Below are 10,000 nucleotides of genomic sequence, written 5' to 3' on the forward strand. Positions count from 1 at the left end.
AATCAGTAACCACTGACACTTAGAATATTTTTGAAGCAGTACAAATCAGTAACCAGCGACACTTAGAATATTGTTGAAGCAGTACAAATCAGTAACCACTGACACTTAGAATATTTTTGAAGTCAGTACAAATCAGTAACCAGCGACACTTAGAATATTTTTGAAGCAGTACAAATCAGTAACCACTGACACTTAGAATATTTTTGAAGCAGTACAAATCAGTAACCGCTGACACTTAGAATATTTTTGAAGCAGTACAAATCAGTAACCAGCGACACTTAGAATATTTTTGGAGCAGTACAAATCAGTAACCAGCCCCACTTAGAATATTTTTGAGTCAGTACAATCAGTAACCAGCGACACTTAGAATATTTTTGAAGCAGTACAAATCAGTAACCACTGACACTTAGAATATTTTTGAAGCAGTACAAATCAGTAACCAGCGACACTTAGAATATTTTTGAAGCAGTACAAATCAGTAACCAGCGACACTTAGAATATTTTTGGAGCAGTACAAATCAGTAACCAGCGACACTTAGAATATTTTTGAAGCAGTACAAATCAGTAACCAGCGACACTTAGAATATTTTTGGAGCAGTACAAATCAGTAACCAGCGACACTTAGAATATTTTTGAAGCAGTACAAATCAGTAACCACTGACACTTAGAATATTTTTGAAGCAGTACAAATCAGTAACCAGCGACACTTAGAATATTGTTGAAGCAGTACAAATCAGTAACCACTGACACTTAGAATATTTTTGAATCAGTACAATCAGTAACCAGCGACACTTAGAATATTTTTGAAGCAGTACAAATCAGTAACCACTGACACTTAGAATATTTTTGAAGCAGTACAAATCAGTAACCAGCGACACTTAGAATATTTTTGAAGCAGTACAAATCAGTAACCAGCGACACTTAGAATATTTTTGGAGCAGTACAAATCAGTAACCAGCGACACTTAGAATATTTTTGAAGGCAGTACAAATCAGTAACCACTGACACTTAGAATATTTTTGAAGCAGTACAAATCAGTAACCAGCGACACTTAGAATATTTTTGAAGCAGTACAAATCAGTAACCACTGACACTTAGAATATTTTTGAAGCAGTACAAATCAGTAACCGCTGACACTTAGAATATTTTTGAAGGCAGTACAAATCAGTAACCAGCGACACTTAGAATATTTTTGGAGCAGTACAAATCAGTAAACCACTGACACTTAGAATATTTTTGAAGCAGTACAAATCAGTAACCGGCGACACTTAGAATATTTTTGAAGCAGTACAAATCAGTACCACTGACACTTAGAATATTTTTGAAGCAGTACAAATCAGTAACCGGCGACACTTAGAATATTTTTGAAGCAGTACAAATCAGTAACCACTGACACTTAGAATATTTTTGAAGCAGTACAAATCAGTAACCGCTGACACTTAGAATATTTTTGAAGCAGTACAAATCAGTAACCAGCGACACTTAGAATATTTTTGGAGCAGTACAAATCAGTAACCAGCCCCACTTAGAATATTTTTGAGTCAGTACAAATCAGTAACCAGCGACACTTAGAATATTTTTGAAGCAGTACAAATCAGTAACCACTGACACTTAGAATATTTTTGAAGCAGTACAAATCAGTAACCAGCGACACTTAGAATATTTTTGAAGCAGTACAAATCAGTAACCAGCGACACTTAGAATATTTTTGGAGCAGTACAAATCAGTAACCAGCGACACTTAGAATATTTTTGAAGCAGTACAAATCAGTAACCAGCGACACTTAGAATATTTTTGGAGCAGTACAAATCAGTAACCAGCGACACTTAGAATATTTTTGAAGCAGTACAAATCAGTAACCACTGACACTTAGAATATTTTTGAAGCAGTACAAATCAGTAACCAGCGACACTTAGAATATTTTTGAAGCAGTACAAATCAGTAACCACTGACACTTAGAATATTTTTGAAGCAGTACAAATCAGTAACCAGCGACACTTAGAATATTTTTGGAGCAGTACAAATCAGTAACCACTGACACTTAGAATATTTTTGAAGCAGTACAAATCAGTAACCGGCGACACTTAGAATATTTTTGAAGCAGTACAAATCAGTAACCACTGACACTTAGAATATTTTTGAAGCAGTACAAATCAGTAACCGCTGACACTTAGAATATTTTTGAAGCAGTACAAATCAGTAACCAGCGACACTTAGAATATTTTTGGAGCAGTACAAATCAGTAACCACTGACACTTAGAATATTTTTGAAGCAGTACAAATCAGTAACCAGCGACACTTAGAATATTTTTGGAGCAGTACAAATCAGTAACCACTGACACTTAGAATATTTTTGAAGCAGTACAAATCAGTAACCAGCGACACTTAGAATATTTTTGAAGCAGTACAAATCAGTAACCACTGACACTTAGAATATTTTTGAAGCAGTACAAATCAGTAACCAGCGACACTTAGAATATTTTTGAAGCAGTACAAATCAGTAACCACTGACACTTAGAATATTTTTGAAGCAGTACAAATCAGTAACCAGCGACACTTAGAATATTTTTGAAGCAGTACAAATCAGTAACCAGCGACACTTAGAATATTTTTGGAGCAGTACAAATCAGTAACCAGCGACACTTAGAATATTTTTGACGCAGTACAAATCAGTAACCACTGACACTTAGAATATTTTTGAAGCAGTACAAATCAGTAACCAGCGACACTTAGAATATTTTTGAAGCAGTACAAATCAGTAACCTCTGACACTTAGAATATTTTTGAAGCAGTACAAATCAGTAACCAGCGACACTTAGAATATTTTTGGAGCATTACAAATCAGTAACCAGCGACACTTAGAATATTTTTGGAGCAGTACAAATCAGTAACCACTGACACTTAGAATATTTTTGAGTCAGTACAAATCAGTAACCAGCGACACTTAGAATATTTTTCAGTCAGTACAAATCAGTAACCAGCGACACTTAGAATATTTTTGAGTCAGTACAAATCAGTAACCAGTGACACTTAGAATATTTTTGGAGCAGTACAAATCAGTAACCAGCGACACTTAGAATAGTTTTGAAGCAGTACAAATCAGTAACCAAGTGCATTTTTGAATTGGTTACTGATTTCTCCGTTGAAGTTGGGGCTGCGGTTGGCTTCAGTTAGTGGTGGGGGCTTAATTTTCGCCGAGGGGAGCGTGTCCCGGTAGTGTCTCCGAGGAAGTGGTACCTATTGAAGGGGGTGTTTCTGAATTTGGGCCCTTTTTGAGTGGCATTGCCGGATGGGTTTTGTGTTGAAGGCTTCCAAATCGGGTAGCTCAGCCGGATTTGACCCGGCGGTTCTACCGACTGTCACGCCTTCGAGGGGGGACTGTTGTCTAAGTTCAGGCCGGATTTGGTGAATTTCCTAAGTCGGGAGTGGTCCCAACGGGTTTGGGAGTGAACCTAACTGCTCATACCAACTTTGAGGCTTTGGGGCCGGGTAGCACAGTCGGATTTGACCCGGCGGTTCTGCCGAATGCCTGGCCTTCGAGGGGGGCCTGCCCTCTGAGTTCAGGCCGAATTTGGTGATTTTCCTAAGTCGGGAAGTGGTCCAAACGGGGATGGGAGTGAACCTGACAGCTCATACCGACTTTGGGGCTTCCAAGCCGGGTAGCTCAACCGGATTTGATCCAGCGGTTCTAGCGACTGCCACGGCTTCGAGGGGGGGACTGTTGTCTAAGTTCAGGCCGAATTTGGTGAATTTCCCGAGTCGGGAAGTGGTCCAAACGGGGATGGGAGTGAACCTGACAGCTCTTACCGACATTGAGGCTTCGGGGCCGGGTAGCTCAGTCGGATTTGACCCGGCGATTCTGCCGACTTCCACGCCTTCGAGCGGGGACTCTCCTCTAAGTTCAGGCCGAATTTGGGTGAATTTCCTAAGTCGGGAGTGGTCCAAACGGGGATGGGAGTGAACCTAACTGCTCATACCAACTTTGAGGCTTTGGGGCCGGGTAGCACAGTCGGATTTGACCCGGCGGTTCTGCCGAATGCCTGGCCTTCGAGGGGGGCCTGCCCTCTGAGTTCAGGCCGAATTTGGTGATTTTCCTAAGTCGGGAAGTGGTCCAAACGGGGATGGGAGTGAACCTGACAGCTCATACCGACTTTGGGGCTTCCAAGCCGGGTAGCTCAACCGGATTTGATCCGGCGGTTCTAGCGACTGCCACGGCTTCGAGGGGGGACTGTTGTCTAAGTTCAGGCCGAATTTGGTGAATTTCCCGAGTCGGGAAGTGGTCCAAACGGGGATGGGAGTGAACCTGACAGCTCTTACCGACATTGAGGCTTCGGGGCCGGGTAGCTCAGTCGGATTTGACCCGGCGATTCTGCCGACTTCCACGCCTTCGAGCGGGGACTCTCCTCTAAGTTCAGGCCGAATTTGGTGAATTTCCTAAGTCGGGAAGTGGTCCAAACGGGGATGGGAGTGAACCTAACTGCTCATACCAACTTTGAGGCTTTGGGGCCGGGTAGCACAGTCGGATTTGACCCGGCGGTTCTGCCGAATGCCTGGCCTTCGAGGGGGGGGCCTGCCCTCTGAGTTCAGGCCGAATTTGGTGATTTTCCTAAGTCGGGAAGTGGTCCAAACGGGGATGGGAGTGAACCTGACAGCTCATACCGACTTTGGGGCTTCCAAGCCGGGTAGCTCAACCGGATTTGATCCGGCGGTTCTAGCGACTGCCACGGCTTCGAGGGGGGACTGTTGTCTAAGTTCAGGCCGAATTTGGTGAATTTCCCGAGTCGGGAAGTGGTCCAAACGGGGATGGGAGTGAACCTGACAGCTCTTACCGACATTGAGGCTTCGGGGCCGGGTAGCTCAGTCGGATTTGACCCGGCGATTCTGCCGACTTCCACGCCTTCGAGCGGGGACTCTCCTCTAAGTTCAGGCCGAATTTGGTGAATTTCCTAAGTCGGGAAGTGGTCCAAACGGGGATGGGAGTGAACCTGACAGCTCTTACCGACTTTGGGGCTTCCAAGCCGGGTAGCTCAACCGGATTTGATCCGGCGGTTCTAGCGACTGTCACGCCTTCGAGGGGGGACTGTTGTATAAGTTCAGGCCGAATTTGGTGAATTTCCCGAGTCGGGAAGTGGTCCAAACGGGGATGGGAGTGAACCTGACAGCTCTTACCGACTTTGGGGCTTCCAAGCCGGGTAGCTCAACCGGATTTGATCCGGCGGTTCTGCCGACTGTCACGCCTTCGAGGGGGGACTGTTGTATAAGTTCAGGCCGAATTTGGTGAATTTCCCGAGTCGGGAAGTGGTCCAAACGGGGATGGGAGTGAACCTGACAGCTCTTACCGACTTTGAGGCTTCGGGGCCGGGTAGCTCAGCCGGATTTGATCCGGCGGTTCTGCCGACTGTCACGCCTTCGAGGGGGGACTGTCCTCTGAGTTCAGGCCGAATTTGGTGAATTTCCCGAGTCGGGAAGTGGTCCAAACGGGGATGGGAGTGAACCTGACAGCTCATACCGACTTTGAGGCTTCCAAGCCGGGTAGCTCAGCCGGATTTGACCCGGCGATTCTGCCGACTTCCACGCCTTCGAGGGGGGACTGCCCTCTGAGTTCAGGCCGAATTTGGTGCATTTCCCGAGTCGGGAAGTGGTCTCTGTCACAACGGGGGGCAAGTGTCTGAAGAGGTAAAGTGAGTAACCAGCACAGCTTAGGGAAGGGTTCCAAAGTTCTCAACAATGTGAATTCGGTTACCAGGAAAGCTTAGGAAAGCTGCCTGACTGTCCCAAACGAATGAACTGCAAAACTTAGGGAACATGCCCGAAGATGCTTAAAAGTGTGAAATCAGTAAGCAGGAAAGCATAGGAAAGTGCCTGAAAGTGCTAAATGAGTAACATGAAAAACGTAGAAAAATGCCCGAAAATGTTTAAAAGTGTGAACTCAGTAACCAGCAAAACTTAGTAAAACGTTGGAAAAGCAGAAATGAGTAACCAGAAAAACTTAGAAAAATGTTTGAAAATGAGAAATGAGTAACCAGAAAAACTTAGAAAAATGTTTGAAAATGAGAAATGAGTAACCAAGAAAACTTAGAAAAATGCCCAAAAAGAAGAAATCAGTAACCAGAAAAACTTAGAAAAAATGTTTGAAAATGAGAAATGAGTAACCAGAAAAACTTAGAAAAATGTTTGAAAATGAGAAATGAGTAACCAAGAAAACTTAGAAAATGCCCAAAAAGAAGAAATCAGTAACCAGAAAAACTTAGAAAAATGTTTGAAAATGAGAAATGAGTAACCAAGAAAACTTAGAAAAATGTTTGAAAATGAGAAATGAGTAACCAAGAAAACTTAGAAAAATGCCCAAAAAGAAGAAATCAGTAACCAGAAAAACTTAGAAAAATGTTTGAAAATGAGAAATGAGTAACCAAGAAAACTTAGAAAAATTGCCCAAAAAGAAGAAATCAGTAACCAGAAAAAACTTAGAAAAATGTTTGAAAATGAGAAATGAGTAACCAGAAAAACTTAGAAAAATGTTTGAAAATGAGAAATGAGTAACCAAGAAAACTTAGAAAAATGCCCAAAAAGAAGAAATCAGTAACCAGAAAAACTTAGAAAAATGTTTGAAAATGAGAAATGAGTAACCAAGAAAACTTAGAAAAATGCCCGAAAAGAAGAAATCAGTAACCAGAAAAACTTAGAAAAATTTTCGGCCAAGTGTGAAAAATATTCTAAGTGTCAGCGGAGGAAAATGCCGAAGCATCGGGAAAGATTCAAAAACTCATGCCGAACATGAGTTCCGAAGTGCCGGAGGAACTGGGCGAATTGAGCCCGGCGGTTGGCCAGATGTCGTTTTGAGTCTGCAGCCCGAAAACTTTAACTTTGTCTGCCGCGGAAGTCTGGACCGGGAAAAATCCAAACGGTTTTGCCGGGTTCGAGTTCCAGAGCGAAGCAGTCGAATTTGAAATTCAGACCCATTCAGTGCCACTTGACATTGTGACACAGTGAGGTTGGCGGGGTACCCGGAGATTTCTGGGAACACGATTTTTAGAACAAAATGGCGGCGCGGGACCACTTTGAAAGGCATCCGAAAAACGGTTCCGCGGGCAGAGCACTTGAATGACAGGCCTGTGTGCATGCCCAAGAGCTCTCGGAAGTCTAATTTTTGACACTTTGTCAAATTTTCGACAGACTTACCCAACACTTGCTGCCTGTTCTAAGAATCAGTCAGAGGCCTGTGCGGCGGTCTCTTGACACTTTGGAGGGCGGGCAAACCCCACGTTGACTCCGGCCGTCCCTCCAAAAGGCACTTGCTATTGGGGAAAGGATTGCAAGTAGCCTGGTTCCCGTGGGAGCGGCCAGGAAGGGTGCAGGCTGGCCCTTGCCTGAGCATTCCCAAAACCCTCTTCCGCTGAGAGCAGACCTCGCACGCCGCACTACCGGCTCTGGGAGTGGTTGGCCGCTATTGTACATAGTCCGGTCCTTCCTCTGCCACCCGGCAAGTGCGATGGCTCTGCCGCCCTGCGGTGCTCGTCACCCAGGTTTGGGGAACACGATACTTAGAACATGTTGGCGGCTCGGGACCTGCAGGCGAAAGGGGCCCCGTGGTGCTGAGCACATCGACCTCTGGTCTCAGTGCAAGCCGGAGAGTTCGCGGAAGTCTTAAAAGATTTTGACATCTGCTCAATTCTTTGACAGGCTTGCCTGACTCTTTCCGTCCGTTCTAAGAATCAGTCGGAGGCCGGGGCGGGGACGGTCTCTTGACACACGGAGGGTTGGCTTCCCTCCTCAGGTGTTTGTGTCGAAAATGAAGGCGAGAGATGCAAGCGTCCTGGTTCCCCTGGGGTGCTGCCAGCAAGGGTGCAGGCTGACCCTTGCCTGAGCACTCCCAAAAGCCTCTTAAGCTGAGAGCAGGCGCCGCACTACCGGCTCTGGGAGTCGTTGGCCGCTATTGTACATAGTCCGGTCCTTCCTCTGCCACCCGGCAAGTGCGATGGCTCTGCCTCCCTGCGGTGCTCGTCACCCAGGTTTGGGGAACACGATACTTAGAACATGTTGGCGGCTCGGGACCTGCAGGCGAAGGGGGGCCCCGTGGTGCTGAGCACATCGACCTCGCGTCTCAGTGCAAGCCGGAGAGTTCGCGGAAGTCTTAACAGGCTTGCCTGACTCTTTCCGTCCGTTCTAAGAATCAGTCGGAGGCCGGGGCGGGGACGGTCTCTTGACACACGGAGGGTTGGCTTCCCTCCTCAGGCGTTTGTGTCGAAAATGAAGGCGAGAGATGCAAGCGTCCTGGTTCCCCTGGGTGCTGCCAGCAAGGGTGCAGGCTGACCCTTGCCTGAGCACTCCCAAAAGCCTCTTAGGCTGAGAGCAGGCGCCGCACTACCGGCTCTGGGAGTCGTTGGCCGCTATTGTACATAGTCCGGTCCTTCCTCTGCCACCCGGCAAGTGCGATGGCTCTGCCTCCCTGCGGTGCCCGTCACCCAGGTTTGGAGAACACGATACTTAGAACATGTTGGCGGCTCGGGACCTGCAGGCGAAAGGGGCCCCGTGGTGCTGAGCACATCGACCTCGCGTCTCAGTGCAAGCCGGAGAGTTCGCGGAAGTCTTAACAGGCTTGCCTGACTCTTTCCGTCCGTTCTAAGAATCAGTCGGAGGCCGGGGCGGGGACGGTCTCTTGACACACGGAGGGTTGGCTTCCCTCCTCAGGCGTTTGTGTCGAAAATGAAGGCGAGAGATGCAAGCGTCCTGGTTCCCCTGGGTGCTGCCAGCAAGGGTGCAGGCTGACCCTTGCCTGAGCACTCCCAGAAGCCTCTTAGGCTGAGAGCAGACGCCGCACTACCGGCTCTGGGAGTCGTTGGCCGCTATTGTACATAGTCCGGTCCTTCCTCTGCCACCCGGCAAGTGCGATGGCTCTGCCTCCCTGCGGTGCCCGTCACCCAGGTTTGGAGAACACGATACTAAGAACATGTTGGCGGCTCGGGACCTGCAGGCGAAAGGGGCCCCGTGGTGCTTAGCACATCGACCTCGCGTCTCAGTGCAAGCCGGAGAGTTCGCGGAAGTCTAAAGCTTTTGACATTCGCTCAAAGCTTTGACAGGCTTGCCCGACTCTTTCCGTCCGTTCTAAGAATCAGTCAGAGGCTGGTGGGGAGGTCTCTTGACGCAAGGGGAGGGGTGGCGTCCCTCCTCAGGCGCTTGTGTCGAAAATGAAGGCGAGAGATGCAAGCGTCCTGGTTCCCCTGGGTGCTGCCAGCAAGGGTGCAGGCTGACCCTTGCCTGAGCACTCCCAGAAGCCTCTTAGGCTGAGAGCAGACGCCGCACAACCGGCTCTGGGAGTCGTTGGCCGCTATTGTACATAGTCCGGTCCTTCCTCTGCCACCCGGCAAGTGCGATGGCTCTGCCTCCCTGCGGTGCCCGTCACCCAGGATTGGAGAACACGATACTAAGAACATGTTGGCGGCTCGGGACCTGCAGGCGAAAGGGGCCCCGTGGTGCTTAGCACATCGACCTCGCGTCTCAGTGCAAGCCGGAGAGTTCGCGGAAGTCTAAAGCTTTTGACATTCGCTCAAAGCTTTGACAGGCTTGCCCGACTCTTTCCGTCCGTTCTAAGAATCAGTCAGAGGCCGGTGGGGAGGTCTCTTGACGCAAAGGGGAGGGGTGGCGTCCCTCCTCAGGCGCTTGTGTCGAAAAATGAAGGCGAGAGACGCGAGCGGCCTGGTTGCTTTGGGTGCTGCCAGGAAGGATGTGGTCTGACCCTTGCCTGAGCACATCCAAAAGCATGTGATGTTGAGAGCAGACCTCGAGCCCCGCACAACCGGCTCTGGGAGTCGTTGGCCGCTATTGTACATAGTCCGGTCCTTCCTCTGCCACCCGGCAAGTGCGATGGCTCTGTCGCCCTGTGGTGCCCGTCACCCAGGTTTGGGGAACACGATACTAAGAACATGTTGGCGGCTCGGGACCTGCAGGCGAAAGGGGCCCCGTGGTGCTGAGCACATCGACCTCGGGTCTCAGTGCAAGCCAG

This window comes from Hemiscyllium ocellatum (assembly GCF_020745735.1).
Source record: "Hemiscyllium ocellatum isolate sHemOce1 chromosome 15 unlocalized genomic scaffold, sHemOce1.pat.X.cur. SUPER_15_unloc_28, whole genome shotgun sequence".
In the NCBI taxonomy this organism is placed as follows: Eukaryota; Metazoa; Chordata; class Chondrichthyes; order Orectolobiformes; family Hemiscylliidae; genus Hemiscyllium; species Hemiscyllium ocellatum.